An 18,195-nucleotide genomic window follows, 5' to 3' on the forward strand; every position below is an offset into this window, starting at 1 on the left:
TGAGAATATCCAGGTGATAACCTGAAATACTTGCTTCCTCCTAACACAACCCCAGGGATAATGATCTCTTTTACCCCTGGATTTTTAGTCCCCTTTCATCCCTAATTCTTTACCCATTCAACTTGTAGTTAGTTAGTTTAGTTCCTATTTCTAACTTAATTTCTACTTCTTTTATTGCACACTTCTTGTTTTCCATCCTTTCTCTCCCTAAAACTAAAGTCTAAAAGTTTGTATATCTCTTCCCCCTCTAGATCTTCTTTTAAGGCCATGCTTCAGATTAATGTATCCATCAAGGTGTTCATGAGCTGCAGGATATAAATTATCCCAAAGGAAAAATAGTGTAGAAATAAAAGTGCCGCTCTTCATGAAGCCCTGACAAGATCAAGCTTCCTTACATCTTCAACTTTTCTGTCTTAAGAGACTGGCACCATGGATGATACCACCATGTCTCTAGTGCAGGGTACAGGTTAAACTTGTTTATTATTGTTTTTAATTATTTTAATGATTGTATATCAATACAATTATTTTCCTTGGTAATCCTATGTGTTTTATTTTATGTACTTAAATATACAGTTCTGAAAGGGCGTTCACTGGCTTTGCTAGAGTGTCCAAGAAGCCCATGATACAAAAAGGATGAAGAATCCCTGTTCTAGTTCGAATCTAATTACTAAAGCCTCCCTTTCTAAACAAAACGTTTCTTTTAGTGGGAGTTGACTGGAACAAATTGTAGACAATGGTCTTCCTCTCATTCTTTAACTCCACAATGCATCCATCTTCACACACATGTGCGTGCATACATACACAAATGCACACTTAAGCTTAGAAAGCCACTACGGTAATGAAGCAAGCACAAATGTTGTTTTTTTGGGTGTGGGGAGTTGCTCATCTTTCATAAAGTAACATAAAGTGCTCCATCCATTGTAAATACCCTGGTGTAAAATTGATTTATGAGAAATAGGCAGCTCCTAATCATCACTGCAAGCGCCTTCCTTCCTGGGATGCCACTTGCTTCCATAGGGCCTGAACATACTCAGGATTCATATTCAGTACATACGACCTAAAAATGAACCTCCCAAATACTATTTGGGGCCAATGAAAAGTGTATTTTTCCATTTTGTGGTATAAGCTATGGTCTCACAACTAGGTTCATATTTTTCTTACCTAGGACATGCTCCTGATTAGGATGTGAAGACATTAATATGTTATCCTAGTAAGGTACAACAAACTCTTCCATCATGTCCACAGGACCATCATTTATGAAGCTATGAAAAGTTGTTGAGAACTTAGCCAGCCTAAAAGCAATCAGCTGGCATTTATGTCCAAAGAGCACCTGGAATGATGTCTTCTATTCATCTCTGGTTCAAATTGTAGCAATATTGAAAGATTCCTTTTAAATCCACTTTGCTATAAATGTGGGCTCGTGGTACTCTCCCTAGGCTAAAAGTGATCAACAGCAGCAGGAACAGTTATAGGTCATTATTTCACTGAGCATTGCTGTAGCTGCCAACCTCACCAAGGAAAAGGAATACCTCTATTCATGATCAAAATAGCCAAATTAGCTCTCTCTCATTATAGGTCCACACAGGTCTCTCTTTCAGATAGTTCCATAGTGCTCATCACTTTTGCCTATTCAGGGTAGAAATCCACTTATCTGTTTATGCTCTGGAGAAAAAGTATATGTGCCAAAGTCCTATTCATGTAGCAAATGGCATGCTCTATCTTTAGTAAATACATCTAATGAGTCTAGATAGTCTTTAAATACCTAGATCCTGGCCCTTAATTGCAGCAAGTGCTTATAAAGATGATTACCAAAACGTTTCCCAAGGGGCACGTAGAGGACGGGGCTTCCTCTTTGGGACATGTGTTCCAACTTCATCATTTGGGACTATGCTGTTACAATTATAGCAACTTGAATACCCCCATCCCCAGCTACTTCATATCAACGGACTTCAAAAACGACTGCTCCCTGACTATCCTATACTCATCAAATAGGGGAAGTGGTTCTATAAGCCAACTTCTCCATAAGGCCTGCCACCTTCCTCAGTTACCACAACCAAGTGATAAGTAAGCAACAGCAGAAAGGCCTCTTTTAGATGTCAAATGGTGGACATCTGTGAGATTTCTGTGTAGATTTGAATCAAATTTAAAGTAAATTATGCAGGAACAGCTAGGTGGCTAAGTGGGTAGCAAGGCCTGGGGACAGGAGATCCTGGGTTTAAAACTTGCTTCAGATGCTTCCTGAGTGACCCTGGGCAAGTCACTTAAACCCCATTGCCTAGACCTTACCACACTTCTGCCTTAGAACCAATTACAGTGTATTGGGTCTAAAATGGAAGGTAAGGTTTTTGGTTTTGTCTTTTGTTTTTAATTAAATTACGCTCTATTGTTTTTTAGCAGAGAAGTACTGAGCATCTTTTTACCATGTTTCAGGTAATATAATGCAATGATAGAATTTAGTCAGAACCTCCCTGCTTTTATTCACTTTGTGCCTATGATTGTAAAACATTACCATTGTGGGGGAAAGCATAGCATGGAATGTCCTTGGCTCCAGAGTTCCCTTTAATAATCTCAAGTATGCTCTGCCCCGTTTGAAAAGGATTCCCACCTCATCCTTACCCAAATTCATTCTTTCTGTCTATCCCTATATTAGTTTTCTAAATGCACATAGGTCCTACCTACAATACAAGTCAAATGATTTGGCTCTCCAAATGTAAAACAAAGGTAGCTTTTGGCTTGTTTTTCCTGTTACTTGGATCTCTGGAACCTTCTACTGGCCCCAGGGCTACATCAGCTTTGGACATCTCTAGGCTTTGGATTTTCTTGGTAAAGTTGCAACACCCTTCTTTTATACCTTCAACCTATCATTCAAGTACACCACAAAGCTACTTAACCCTGTAAAATCTTATGGTCCTCTGTCCCCTATTAATTGATCTTGATCCTAGTTTAGTTCCTTCTTGAAAATCATGACAAACATCAAATTTTCTAAGCTCAGACTTACTGGAAGCCTCCAAGATTCGATATATGCACTGATGAATCTAATCACCTGCCTTAAGCCCAACATAATAACATCAACATATTTCCTACCAAAGACTATGAACAATTCAGTCTTGAGCTTAACACAGTTCTCCAGTAACAAGTTTCCTTCTTCTGTTCTGGTCACTAGCCAATCTAGTTCAGCTCCTTTTTAATAAATGCTTTAAAAGGCAGCATAAACTGATCAAAGAAGGTTAGTGTCTTTTTTTTTTACAATTCCAGAAATTAGATGGGGACACTAAAGTGGTCTCCTGCAGTAGAGGAATTCCTAATAAAATGAAGGAAAATCAAAATGACCATTTGAAAGGTCATTTTGTTGGGTTAGGAAGATGTCCCCCCAGAGACAACTAAAAGGTGAAGTCATCAGTTGAAAGCATGGGAAGGAAAAAACAAAGAGGATGGAGAGCTTTAGAAGTGAGGATGACCAGAACTAGTCTTTTCAAAAAAGAGAGAAGCAAAGCTACTTCAAAGAATTCAAAAGAGCAAATAAGAAGTTTGGTGAGAGGAGCAGTTAAGTGGCTCAGTAGATTAAGAGCCAGGCATAGAGACAGGAGGTCCTGAGCCCAAAACTGACCTCAGACACTTCCCAGCTGTGTGACCCAGGTCAAATCACTTAACCCCCATTGCCCAGATCTTACCACTCTTCTGCCTTAGAAGCAATACACAGTATTGATTCTAAGATGGAAGGTAAGAGTTTGTTTTGTTTTGTTTTTTAATGAAATTTGGTGAAGTAGTGTCCACTGAGATTTTTTGAGAGCTACCATTTCAATCACAGACAGTAAAAGTTAATTTATGCAACATTCTATTAATACTATCAGCCATATATTCAATACATAACTGGTTTTTGAAAAAATAAGCCCAAGACACTGAAAAAATTCTAAAGGTTAAAATATAGCTCCTATAATCTTAATGGCAAAGGCATTTTTCTACATTCTCGGTCTTCATTAATCTATGTATTAGTCAAAAATTAGATAAAGATCAATCCTCTACTCAAGCTATCATAATGTTTACATACACAATATATTTGCAAAACAATGAGTTTAAAGTAGAAGTATTCTATAAGTTGTGGTAATTGTTCACTCATGTCCAACTCTTGGTAACCTACGGATCATATTCTCCTTGGGGGTTTTCTTGGTAAAGATACTGAAGTGTTTGCCATTTCCTCCTCCAGGGGATTAAGGCAGACAGAATTTAAATTACTTTCCCAGGGTCACAGAGCTAGTAAGTGTCTAAGACCAAATGTGAACTCAGGTCTTCCTGACTCCAGGCCCAGCACTCTATCCCTGGACCACCTAAGTGCTTCCTAATCTGTAAGTACAGGATACTATTATAAGGAGAATACATTGTGAACACTGATTACTCATGAAGTAATTCAATGTCATGGTATAAACAAAATAGAGGTTCAACAAGACCAAATGAAAATCACAGACAGAACACAAGAATCCATTTCCCAAAGGTAATCTTGTTACCATTGTACTAAATCACATTGCTCAACCAGAAACAGATCTACTTTCATCTACTTTCCAGTGTGTAGAGAGAAACAAATCGTCATCAAGGCTGATTAGGAAAGCACCCTAATATTGTATTAACTTTCTTAGTCAGCAGCTGGCTGGAACCCTTTTGCTGAATCCCTTCCTTGCCCTCAGATTTACAGAGAGATCTCACAGGTATCCGCAAGTTGACATGTGGAAGAAGCATTCTGCTGTCACTCATTTTATATAATATTACTATCTGTGATTAGCTTCAACAATTTAGTTGAATTATATGGGCATTTTGGTAGTGAAATGACTGGATCTGTATGAGGCAGAGAGCGGAAAAACAAATGAGTAAATAAAAATGAAGAAAGACTGCTCTTAGATTGAGCAATTTAGCATTAAAAGACAGAAATAACAGCCCTGTCACACCGAGTTTACTTTTAATAAGTAGCATTTGTTTATGACTGGATATCATTCTTTTAGAGAAGATTGACTACTAAAGGGGATACTTAGGGAGCAGCTGAGTGGCTCAGTGGAATGAGAGCCAGGCCTAGAGATGGGAGGTCCTGGGTTCAAATTTGGACTCAGCCACTTCCCAGCTGTGTGACTCTGGGCAGGTCACTTGACCCCCATTGCCTAGCTCTTACCACTCTTCTGCCTTGGAGCCAATACACAGTATATTGACTCCAAGACTGAAGGTAAGGGCTTAAAATAAACAAACAAATAAATAATTGAATAAAGGGGATATGTAGTATCTTGTCCTTACCTTCTAATTTATGAAACATTCATAACAAACAAACCCACACCCCAAGTACATACACACAAGCCCATTTATTAAACAACCTTATATTAAGTAACTGCTATAGGTAAAACAAATCATTACAAGCTGAGAGATACAGAAATAGATGAGATATACACAGTCCTCAGGCTCAAAGAGTTTACAATTTAACAAAGTCAATAAAAGTGTATGTACAGTAACTACATCCACACTATGTAGTTATTGTGTACATATACAAATATACAATAACTACATAATAACTGTACTGCAAAATGGAATAAGTATCTAAGAAAGATACAAACTGTTTTCAAGGCCTGGAGAAAGATAGGTCTCCTCTCACTAGGTGACCATAGGAAGAAGGACTTTATAAGAGTCTTTGAGCTGGGCCTGGAGGAATAGGCAGAAACAAGGAGGGTGGTTGCAGGTAGAAGGAGAGGTGAAAAGAAAAGTCAAGAGGCGGGCGGGAGGCAGAGATGTACCAGGGGCAAAAGAGTCATGGCCCAGTTTGGCTGAGACACCATGCCCAGGGGCACTACTCACTGACATGCTCTTGAAGTCACTGTTGCTGAAGGTCAAAAACACTGCCAAAAATCTTATCTGTCAGCATACATTTGACAAACGTCACTAACTACCATTAGGCAAGATCAGCTTCTTACCATACAAAGTTATATAATTACTGAAATATCTGCCTGCTGAAATGACACTTTTCTTTTCTCAGTGGAGAGAGAGCTTGCACCTAGATTCAGAAAGACCCAAGTCAGACACTTACTAGCTGTGTGACCCTGGGCAGGTCACTTAACCTCTATTTGCCACTAGAGAAGGAAAAGGCAAACCACTCCAGTGTCTTTGCCAAGAAAACCCCTCAAAAAGCACTGATGTGCTATTATCCACAGAGTTACAAAGAGTCAGCTACAACTGAACAAATGACTGAACAATTCATTAATTTATTTTAGTTCTATCCCATGTCAGATGTTCAACTCCCAAGTAGACCACTGATAAATCAACAAGACCCTACAACTGACTGGGGCAAGTTTAAGCTCTTCTATCATTAAGTAAGATCCAGGTGGAGGAAATTAAAGCAACTTTCTGACTAGATCAATCTATTAGATACAAGATCTCTGACCAAGGGCTCACAGCACCTTCTTCTAAGTCTTCCTCTCCATACCAATCTCTGTCTGCCCTTATGCTTGGGGACTAAAATAGGCAAGCTGACATCCTTCAAACTGAATTCCCATGACCACACCTCTGCCACCAACAATGCTAGAACTATCCTAGACCTCACCAATGCCTGTAATTGGCCCACCTCTATAATTTGAAACTTGGAGATTCTCCTCTTTAATTATAAACTCCTGTACTTCCATCTCTGTCTTAACCTCATGGCTCCTAAAAACTCTTCCTCAGCATCATGGTATCCTCCGGTCTCTCTATCTCTACCTGTTCTCCCAGTGCATCCACCCTACTCTGTCATCACTGTGCCCTTAAACAGTCTTGACCCTATAATTAGCCAGCTCCACTTCTTCTACCTTGAGTCTCACCTCATGAACCTATTGCCAATTCTCCACCCTAAAGTATCCTCACCATCCACCTTCTCAGATCCCATTACAGAGTAGTTGGGTAGCTGTAGGGAAGAAATCAGACAATTGTGCCAGCCAAGTCTATTACAAATCTGTTTCATTTTATTTCACTCAAGTCTTCCTGGAAGCATAATAACTCTCTTTTATGTCTGTCCTGTTTCATTCCATCATTTTCTGTGCAGCAGCTCTTCCCTCCTCATATAGTCTATCTTCTATCCTCATACAGCATATATATATATATATATATATATTTGTCTCTTCCATTAGAATAACTAGACATAGGCAGACAGATAATCTTTTAAATCCTTACTAAGGGCTAAATATCATGCTAAATACTGGGGATCATGGAGCCTACATTCTAAAGGAGAAAACAACACATAAAGGGGAGGTGGAAAGTGAGTGAAGAGATGCCCGAAGATGTCAGAAAAGTGTTTCAGAGGCCTAGAACCAAGCAGGATAAAGCCAAAGCTTGCCATTCAAAGCCTAGGGTGATTCTAGTCATGAAGTCCAATTTTTCTGATAAGGAGAGAGCTGAGGTGATGACCCAAGTAGTCACAGGAGGCTACATGGCTAGAGATGTCCAGGAAACGAATAAGAATGAAATACTTCCAGAAAAGGGATTGTTCCTTGTTTGCACTTGTATTCCCCATACCCAGGACAACACTTGGCACTTAGCGAGCATTTAAAAAAATATTTGATTGTTGAGCTCATCAGTGCCCCTAGCTTTAAATAATATCTTTAAATATTATCCAATGACATTGAAATCTGTAGGTCCAGTCCTAATCTCTTTCCTCTCCCTCCAGTTCTGTATAATCATCTGCTTACTCTCCCTTAACTCCTCCCCTCTACTTCCCCTTGTGCTACTGGCATATGAAAGTCAACATGTACAAAACAAAGCTTATCTTCTTTCCTCAAACTGCCCTATTTCTGTTGAGGGACACACCATCCTTCTACTCACCTAGGTCAATGATTGTGGAGTCAGCCTTGACTTCATTCTTCTTTCAAATCTGAGCAAATGCTAAGTCTTGTGGCTTCTCCCTCCACAACAGCTCCTCTCTGTCACTTTTCTCTCCCCTTACACAGCCACCACTCTAATGCACGCCTCATGATAAACAGACCTTTAAAGTCATCTTGTTCAACCTTCTCATTTTAGGATACTAAGGCTTGGAGAGTCTCACAGATATAAAATGCAAGAGCCAAGATGATTCTAAGGCTAGCTGGCTTCTCTTCTTTTTTTTCTTTCTCTTCCATAATCTACCTTCCCAAGAGCAGCCAAAATAATCTTGCTAAAGCATAACTCTGGCCCAGTAACTGCCATGCTTCAGTTCTCTAAGATAATCCAGTCAGGCCAGAGGCAGAAGTCTTCAGGCAGCAATAAGGGTCTCTTCTGTTTTAACTTTCACTAATTTTTTCACTTTCACTTTTCAAGGTTTTTTTGTTTTTTTGTTTTTTTGTGTGGTGGGGAGAGGATATTGTGGAGCTGGACTGGAGGGGCAGAAGTAGAGAGACAGAGCACATGTACATGGGACATGGGGTCAGCAGATGTTCAATTATATCCATGGTTTCAGCCATTTATGGTAGGTCTTAGAACATGTCACCCATGGACATGGGACCTACTGTATCTACAAACTCTTCACCTTAGCTTTTAAGGTCCATCACAAACTCTAACTGATCTCCCCACATTATCTCACATTACTCCCCTCCAAGAACTGGGTTCCAACCAAACTGCACAACTGGATAGTCATACCCTGAACGAGACCTTTCTAAATCCCACCTCTAAGCATTTATCCAGAGCATTTCCTATTTCTGGGATGTACCCTCTCCTCATCTTCACCCGTCATATTCCGCTTTATTCAAAGTTCAGCCCAGGAGTCACTTCTGGAAAGTCTTCCATGATGCTTAATGCATTCTCCTTCCTCCAGTCATTTTCTATTTCTATATCTGTGTGGTATCCCAGCAGCCTTACCTCAAGAGAATGTAAACTCCAAGAGAATGTAAACTCCTCTCTTGCTTTTTTCTCTATATCCCCAAGGTCAGTACCTTATATAGAGTGAACATTTGATAAGTGTTTGTTGGGCAGAACTTAGACACCTTGCAGTCCTACAATTCTAGAATTCTAGTGATGATTTTTGCAACTGTAATCATCATTAATACCAAGTGCTCACATTCACATGTTGTGGGACCCTCTAGACCAGTGGTTCCCAAACTTTTTTGGCCTACTGCCCCCTTCCCAGAAAAAATATTACTTAGCCCCCTGGAAATTAATTTTTTTTAAATTTTAATAGCAATTAATAGGAAAGATAAATGCACCTGTGGTCATCACCACCATCCTGGATCCCTGCAGCACCACCAAGGGGCGATAGCGCCCACTTTAGGAATCATTGCTCTAGACCAAATGTGAAATGAACTCTACTTAATTCCAGATCTTCAGGAACTTTACAATTTAAAATAGAGAATAGGGCAAGACAAACCTATACAGCAAGCAAATTTAAGCCACTAAATAATGAGTAAGGGAAAAAGAGTGGGTTATCCAGGTCAGTTAACAAGCCTCTGCTGACTCTCAACATAATATCATTCCCAAGAAGCATCACTGTGTACATGGATGCCTTATTCTGTTTACCTCCTCAGAGGTCAACATTAGACAATTGGATTGCATCAATAAATGACTACTCTGCTTTGCTGAGTTCACATTTTAACTCTGAAGTTAAAATATACAGTTATCCCTTCTACATCACAACTTTCCCCATTGCAGTTTCAACATATCACAGGTCAACATAAAAAATTAAATGGAAATTTTGGGGGGAGTTTTGCTGAAGCTGTTGATGGCATGCAAAGGCCAGCAAATGACACAGAAAAAGTTTAGAAATTCAGAAATGCATACTTAACCCAATATTTATAATAAGGTACTGTAAACAGATCATAAAAGAAAAAGAAAAAATTCAGACTTCTTCTTATATGGAGGGTCAAAAAATTTTATGTAGATTTTCCAGAGCAAGGGAGTGCTGTGCCACTAACTCTCAAAATGTGGAAAGGATAACTGTAATTAATATGGAGCTCTGTGAAGAAACACAAACAGATGTATGATTTCCTCAACTTCCAAATTTATTTTTAAAAATTAATCATTTCAAACTTATATATGACTTAACCTCAGGTCTCCTTGAATAACAAGAGGTAGATTTATTTAGACTTTTGTTAAAGTTTACAATTTGCCTTCTTTTACAATACTGGGAATAGGGTACTACAATGAAAGGTGATTTCTACCTACTCATCACAATAGAAATTATAAGTGAAAACCAAAGGAATCTATAACAATCCTCACTTATGTCCTTATTCTGTGATTGCTTCACCACACTATTCAGAATTTTGGTCACTTTTTTTTTTTTTTTACACATTCAGAAGATACTGAATCATAACCTAAGCAATGAATATAGTTGGTTGTTTTATCTGAAACAGAACCAGGAACAGACTCCCTAATTCCTTTTTATTTAGAGTTTTTTTTTTTTCAGACTTCCTAATTCTTTTTTGTTTTTGTTTTTTTGTTTTTTAATTTTTTAAACCCTTAACTTCTGTGTATTGACTTATAGGTGGAAGATTGGTAAGGGTAGGCAAGTGACTTGCCCAGGGTCACACAGCTGAGAAGTGGCTGAGGCCAGATTTGAACCTAGGACCTCCTGTCTCTAGGCCTGGCTCTCAATCCACTGAGCTACCCAGCTGCCCCCGAGACTTCCTAATTCTGATTAAGAAATAAAATGTTTTATATATGGACATATTCACATATCTTAGTTGTCATAAAAAGTATTTCAATGACACATGTAAAACCCAGAGGAATTGAGCTTTGGCTACAGAAGGGGGTGGGAGGAGTGGAGGGAAAAAACATGAATCATGTAACCATAAAAAAATTTACTTAATTATTCAATTAAATAAAATTTTTAAAAAGTATTTGAAACCTTTATATGTATGGCATTGTGCAAGTGGGCAGCTAGCCTGCTCAGCAGAGAGGGGACCTGGATTTGGGAGGACTTGAGTTCAAATTTGGCCTCAAAGGCCTCAAACACTTCCCAGCTGTGTAATCCTGGGCAAGTCACTTAACCCTGTTTACCTCAGGTCCCTCATCTGTAAAATGAGCTGGTGAAGGAAATGGCAAACCATTCCAGTATCTTTGCCAAGAAAACCCAAGTGGGGTCATGAAGACTCAGACACAAATGAAATGAACAACAACAAATGAGCAGGTGGGTTTAATTAACATCCCTCTCTTCTCTGTGCTGCTGAAAGACTTTTCAGAAATATCTCATAAGATGAAGAAAACATAAGAGGAGTCTGCTAAAGTCACATTCTTACCTATAAAATTACTTCCTTCTATACACTAACTTATAACCCGTGAGCTCTCTCCACCTCCTTTCTGTTTCAATAAATAGGCATCATCACTGGAAGAGTTTTCCTTTCAGAACTGCAGTTCCAGGAGAATTCCAATAGATTTTTCTCTGAGAAAAAGAAAAGTCATTCTAATTCAAGAGGTGCAAAATAATGAGAGGAGAAACAATTACTTCTGCTCAATTTCGGCTGGCTTGTGAAAGGGGTACATGAAACAGATGACTCAGCCAACGGTCATATCTCAGGAAGTTTGGCAGTTGATTTTCCACTAGGATTTCTATTTCAGTTCATTTAGGTTCCAGAAGAGGTGTGGCCAAAGAGCAATGTTCAAAATCACATGTCATGTCTTGAACAGTTGAGTCTTAGAACAGTCCACCCAAGTGAAGTCATAAGGGGACTCAAGCTGGGAGTTGGAGAGTCCTTAGAAATTGTCTATTTGTGAATGCAATTGTGCCAGTTAGATATGGTTTATTTATACTGCTTCTGTTTCAAACTTTTCAATTTGACAAGAATGACAAGGAGCCAATGAGAAGGAGGAAATCTACAAAGTGATTCCAAAATGGATCAGTTATCCACAGGCATCAGATCTTGGCGGCATGGCACAGTGAATAGAGTGATGGATTTGACAAGTCAAGAAGACATAAATTTTAAACTTGACTCAGACAACTACTGGTTGTATAATCCTAGGCAAGTTTCTTAACTTCTCTAAGACTCAGTTGCTTTATGTGGAAAATAGAGACAATAATTGTAACCACCTCTCATGGTAATTGGGAGGATAAAATGATGGAATATATACAAAGCAATTAACAAACCCTAAAATAACATATAAATGTTAGCTAATATTATCTGCTTTTGTTTTTTTTAAAAAAAAAAAAAAAGCAACCTGTATCTGAAGAAAGGAAGGTGTTCTACAATCCATGGCCTACCTCAGACCTGTGAGTTGATGATCCTTTTGCTGTCTCCTCTAGTAGAATGTAAGCACCTTCCAGACAGAGGCTGTTTTATTTTTGTATTTGTATCTTTACAATCTAGCACAGTGCCAAAAGAGACTCAATAGTGCTAATTAACAGCTACTTAAAATGCTTGTTAATTCACTAATATCTCTGTAACTAGATAGATTTCTGGTTTTGCCCATTCAGAAAGTGGGTAGGCCAAAAGATAAAGAAGAAAGAGTAAATCTTGTCTTAGTCTATGTAATTCTTCAAGGACAAATGTTAGGTTGAGACAATTCTCTGTTTTCAACCACATAATAAACAAGGCAGAAGACAAAGACAAAGAACACTGGCCTTGGAATCCAAAGGACAGGGTTCAAATTCCATCACCAACATTCCCTGGCTTATGTAAACCAAGGCCAACAATTTAATCTCTCTGGACCTCAGTTTCCTCACTTGAAAAATGAGAACAGGAATTGCCCCCCACTTCAAAGGATGATAGTAAGAAAAGCACATTGTAAATCTTTATACAAATAAATCTTTTTCTTTCAAGTTTTGGTCGACCTATGACTTCATTGGTTTAGAAAGAGAACTCCTATCATGGAAATGCCTTCTACCAATGCAAAATAACAGAGTTAGTTAAGTGAGACATTAAAGAACTCCACCAACATCTGAGAGACAGTATGTGTCAGAGGTGGGGCGCAGAACCTTGATATTGGGAAAAGCTATCATTAAGGAGAATGGGCGGCCTCATGAAGTAGTGAGTCCTCTTCACAAAATATCTACAAGTACAGGCTACATGACAACTTGTGGTGAAGCTGTCATGGGAATTCCTTTCCATATATGGCTTTTGAGGTCCCTTCTTGAATTCTGTGACTTTGACTTTAACCCTTCCTTCTGGACTTTAAGGCTAGTCCTCTGTCCTCTATTCTAGAGATGTCAAACATGACAAGTAATCCACCACACTCTTAAGTGTGGTCTGAACCAGATTAAAATGTAATTCCTGTCTTACCTCAAGATGGTGATGTATTAACAAAAAAGAAATTCAAAACATGTGTGATTCACTACATCAATATGAGGCCTTTAAGGATCTTTTATGTACAGTTTAATGGTCTCCAGTTTTTAAGTTTGAAACCTCTGCTCTACATCATACGTCTGAGATATTATCATTCATAATAAGCATTTTCTGATGTTGATAAGAAATTCAGAAAAAAACATCTTCACCTGAAGATGGCCTAAGGAAAAAAAGCATGAGGATGTTCTCAATATAAATAAATGATCTGTTTTGCCCCACTTGGGAACGACAGTCTTGGCAAAAATTAGAAGTCAATATATTGGAGGTAGCTAGGTGGCTCAGCTGATTGAGAGCCAGGCCTAGAGAAAAGAGGTCCTGAGTTCAAATTTAACCTCAGATACTTCCTAGTTGTGTGATCCTGGGCAAGTCACTTAATTCTCTTTGCTTAGCACTTGCCTTCTAAGACAGAAGGTAAGAGGGTTTGTTTTTTTTTTAAAAAGTCAATGTAGACACATAATCAACCAAGCAATCAACTTCTAATCATTAAGGTGTAAGCACTATCTATGGGTATCACAGAAACACAAATTTAGAGTCAGATTAGATCCCAGAAGATGAGGAAATTAAAACCCAGATTCATTAGCTGATGTGCTCAGAACTATACACATGTCAGTAAATTGGAACCCAAGTACTCACTTAAACCAGACCTCTTTCCCACTTCACAGAGTTGATTTTGGATACAAGTGAGAAGAGGATAGGGACTTCTTTGCTTTGGTCTTTTTCCCCCAGTTTCTGGCACATAGGTTTTAATAAATTCTTCCTGAACTGAAACAAATTGCTTTGCCACCTGCCTGGGTAACTTTACACATGTCTCAACATCTCTGGGCCTTGGTATTTTCCTCTGTGAGATGAAACAGTTGGACCCAACTACAACCTCAAAATCTACTCCATCTCTAATTCACCTGTAGAACTTTGAGCAAATCAACTCTCTGAGGCTTCAGTTTTTGCCTCTGTAAGATGGGACTAATGAACTAAATGACCTCTAAGATCTCTCCAGGAACTAAATCGATTATTTTATACCATGGCATACCTGTGTTGGGTAAGTTCCTTCACTAATCTGGACCTGAATATCCTTATCTGTAAATGGGGGCTGGGGGGAAGTAGACGGGGAGTGGACTAAGTAATCTCTAAGGTCCTTTCCCAGCACTAAATCTAAGACCTTGTGATGCTATGCTACCTGGGTGACCCTGAGCAGGTAACGATACCCTTCTGGACCTCAGTTTCCTCATCTGTAAAAAGGGCTTAGGGTCTGGTCTGATTGAGCTCTAGTGTTACTTCTCCACCTGCTCTCCGAGGTTCTGAGGGCTAGAAGGACATCACGGTGTCCCCCTCTCTGGCCTAGAGCCTGGGGACGCATCTGGACCCCCGGAGCCTGACAGCTCCCTGAGCCGGGAGGAGAAAGAGGAAAGGGTAGATGGACGTCATCACGAACCAACCAGAACGCGGGCTTACCTCCCAGGAAGGCCAATGGCTGCCAGGTATGGGCGGGGCTTAGTCCGCGACCCCCACGCTGTGGGACCTCCGGAAAGCAGCCCCGGGGCGAACCCAATAAGGACATTCGCCCAGGGCACAGGAGAAAGGGTCCCCAGGGCAGCGGCGGGCTACTCACCGGCTCTGGGACCAGAGGCTCAGCTTGTCTCCTGGGTCCCCATCCCAAGGCTAAAGCGGTGCCTTAACCCCGACAAACCGCCTCCGCTTCTGGCTCTGTCTGGAGTCGCCGCCACCGCCTCTTTCGAAAGGCCCAATCAGAAGCCTGGAAGGCGTGGCCTGGAGGGAGGTCGAAGCCTCGCCCATCAGAGCTGCGTAGTAGGAGTGGGAGAACTCGAGGCTTTGATTCATTGCTCTCCGGTAGTATCCCGACTCTGAGCCACGTGGGTGCGTCTGGATAGATCCTCGGGACCGCCCCTGAGGAAGAGGGAAGAGGAGAGGAGTGACCAGACTGGACTCTGGGAGTGCAGGTTCTTGCTCCTGTGTGAATGTATTCAGTCCACTTAAAACTTCTGGCTTTAGAGCTTGGGGGAACTTCGGAGATCAACATTTTCTTTTAAATCCTTACCTTCCGTCTTATATTCTGTATACTGTCTGTTGGCTACAAGGCAGAAGCGCGATAAGGGCTGGGTGATGGGGGTTAAAGGACTTGTCCTGGTCTGAGGCTAGATTTGAACCCACGACCACTTCTTTCTAGACTTTGGCTTTCAATTCACTGAGCCACCTACCTATCCCCAAGAGGGGCTCAGCATTTTACAGATGAGAAAACTGAGAGCCAGGGAGGTAAAAGGGATCCGAAATTTAAAAGTGGAAGTGATCATCTAGCCCGATCCCTTCACTTTACGGATGGGGAAAATAGAGACCATCTAGACAAAACTCCCTCGTTTTACCGGCGTGAAAGCAGAGGCCCAGGGAAGTCCTAGGTATCAGAGGATAGAATTGGAAGAGAATCAGGGAGACTAAGATCTTCGGATCTTCTTAAAACCCTCTTTCTCGGCGATCCAGTGACACTGCTGTCCTCGCTATTCCGAACACCAGTGGCTCCGTTTCCCGATCCCAGCGTTTTCATTGGCTGTATCCCCCGACCCCCATGCCTGCAATGCTCTTCTTCCCCATTTCTGCCTGCTGGCTTCCTCCGCTTCCTTCAAATCTCTTCTACCGCCCCACCTTCTTCAAGACGTCTTCCCCAGTCCTCAATCTTAGTGCCATCCCAAGCTCTGAACCTTTTTCTGATTCATTCTGTATATATCTTATTTGTACATAGCAGTTTCCCAAAGGTCTCCTTCAATTAGACTAGGAGCTCCTTTAGACCAGAGACTTATTTTTTGCCTTTCTCTGTATCCCCAATACTTAGCTCTGTGACTAGCACAGAGCAGACACTTAATAAATCCTTGCCATATTAGATTGTTTGCCGTGGGGGGGGGAGAGGGGAGAGGGAGGAGGGAGGAAGAATGGAAAGGAGGGAGAAAATTTGGAACTCAAAAAAAAGTTTAAATGAATGTTAAAAATTATTTTCCAGTCAGTGATTCCCAAAGTGGGCGCCACTGTCCCCTGGCGGGTGCTGCAGTGATCCAGGAGGGCCATGATGGCCACAGGTGCATTCTCTTTCCTATTATTTGCTATTAAAATTTTTTTTAATTAATTTCCAGGGGGCTAAGTAATATTTTTTCTGGAAAGGGGGCGGGAGGCCAAAAAAGTTTGGGAACCATTGATTGAATAAAAATAAAATATGATTAAAATGACAAATGCTTGCTATATGTAAAATCTATATTAGATTGCTTACATTCTGGGGTGGGTTGGGAGGGAAGGAAAGAAATGGAGAATTTGGAAGTCAATTTTTTAAAAAATGAATGTTAAAATTGTTTTACATGTAACTGGGTTAAAAAAAATTATTTTAAAAAGTGGTAATAGGGGGGCAGCTGGATGGCTCAGTGGATTGAGAGCCAGGCCTGGAGACAGGAGGTCCTAGGTTCAAATCCAGCCTCGGACACTTCCCAGCTGTGTGACCCTGGGCAAGTCACTTAACCCCCATTGCCTAGCCCTATAACAAATAAAAAAATTAATACAGAAGGATATATATATATGTATATATATATAAAGATATTAGGGTTAAAAAAATTTTTTTTAAAAAGTGGTAATAAATGTTTGCTGACCTAAGGTTTCATAATATATCAGCATCATAAAATCATAGACTTAGAGCTCTTTTAATCCAACTGCCTTAAAGGAAGAAAACAAGCCCAGAGACATTTGGTGACCACATCTAGTCTCCATCATTAGAATCTAAGCTTCCAGGAGGGCAGGGGCTATTTTTTTTTTCATTTTGTCTCTTTAATCCTCTAGTGCCTAGCACAGTATTGAATACATAAAAGGCACTTCATAAATCCCTGTTAATTGATTGCTTCCTGAATCCCCAAGGTCTAACATAATGCTGATCTTACTGTAGGTCTTTACAGAGTACCTATTGAATTGGATTGAATTAATTGAATTGAATCCTCTTGCACTTTTACAATAATCCCTAGGACCCTCCCCACAAGTATTTAATTGTAACATTCCTTCTGTATCTCCTATCTAAAATGCCTCTAACATGACAATTACTATTTAAAGCTCCAACGTAAAATTAAAGGTAAGGACTGTTTCTCTTTCATGGGTGGGACTTTTAATAGTTGCTTGACCAATTACATCCATCTTAATAGCCTTCTCTTTGCTTCCAAAATTAGCCTAGCTATCCCCTGTGGGAGAGTCAGCCTCAAGAGCTTGACTCTCAATAGTCCCAGAGTTGGGGAACATTCACTTTCTTGTACTATATGCTGTGCTTGATTTTAAGAAAACCCAGTCAAATAGCCAGTGCTTATAAGTGTGTCAAGTGACTGTTTGTTTACACAGCATTGTTCACTTTATGCAGTGGGTGATTTAAACATCCAGTGCCTCTAAGGTATTTCAGATATAAAAATTGATAAAATCTTGGTCTCACACTTACCATATATACAACCCTTTAGAAAATCCATTTGTGATCCTCTCTCTCTCCATCTCTTCTTCCCTTCTTCCCTCTCTCTCTTTCCTGCTCACCCTCTCTCACAGTCTGTTAAAAAAAACTCTGTGAAGTTTTTGAATTTAAAAAAAGTAAAAAAGGAAAGTCCATCTGTGGTTGAATTTCATTTTCTATCACCTTTCTTTTGAACCTGAACTTAAAAAACAATCTTCCCCCATAAAATGTAAACTTCTAAATTGTAAGGATGGTTCATTTTGTAATTGTAATGTAAATCCTTACAGCCTTGAAAAGTGAATGTCCAGGCAGCAATTACTGGGTTATCAAACATTTCTTTAGGTGACTACTATATGCCAGGAACCTTGCTAAATTCTGAGGATAGAAAGACCATCCCTCCTCTCAGAACTCACATTCCAGTTAGGGAGATGATGTATAAACAACTGTGTACAAACAAGCTACATACAGGATGAATTCGAAATAATCAGC

The sequence above is a fragment of the Gracilinanus agilis genome, chromosome 5 (genome assembly GCF_016433145.1).
Source record: "Gracilinanus agilis isolate LMUSP501 chromosome 5, AgileGrace, whole genome shotgun sequence".
NCBI classification, from domain to species: domain Eukaryota; kingdom Metazoa; phylum Chordata; class Mammalia; order Didelphimorphia; family Didelphidae; genus Gracilinanus; species Gracilinanus agilis.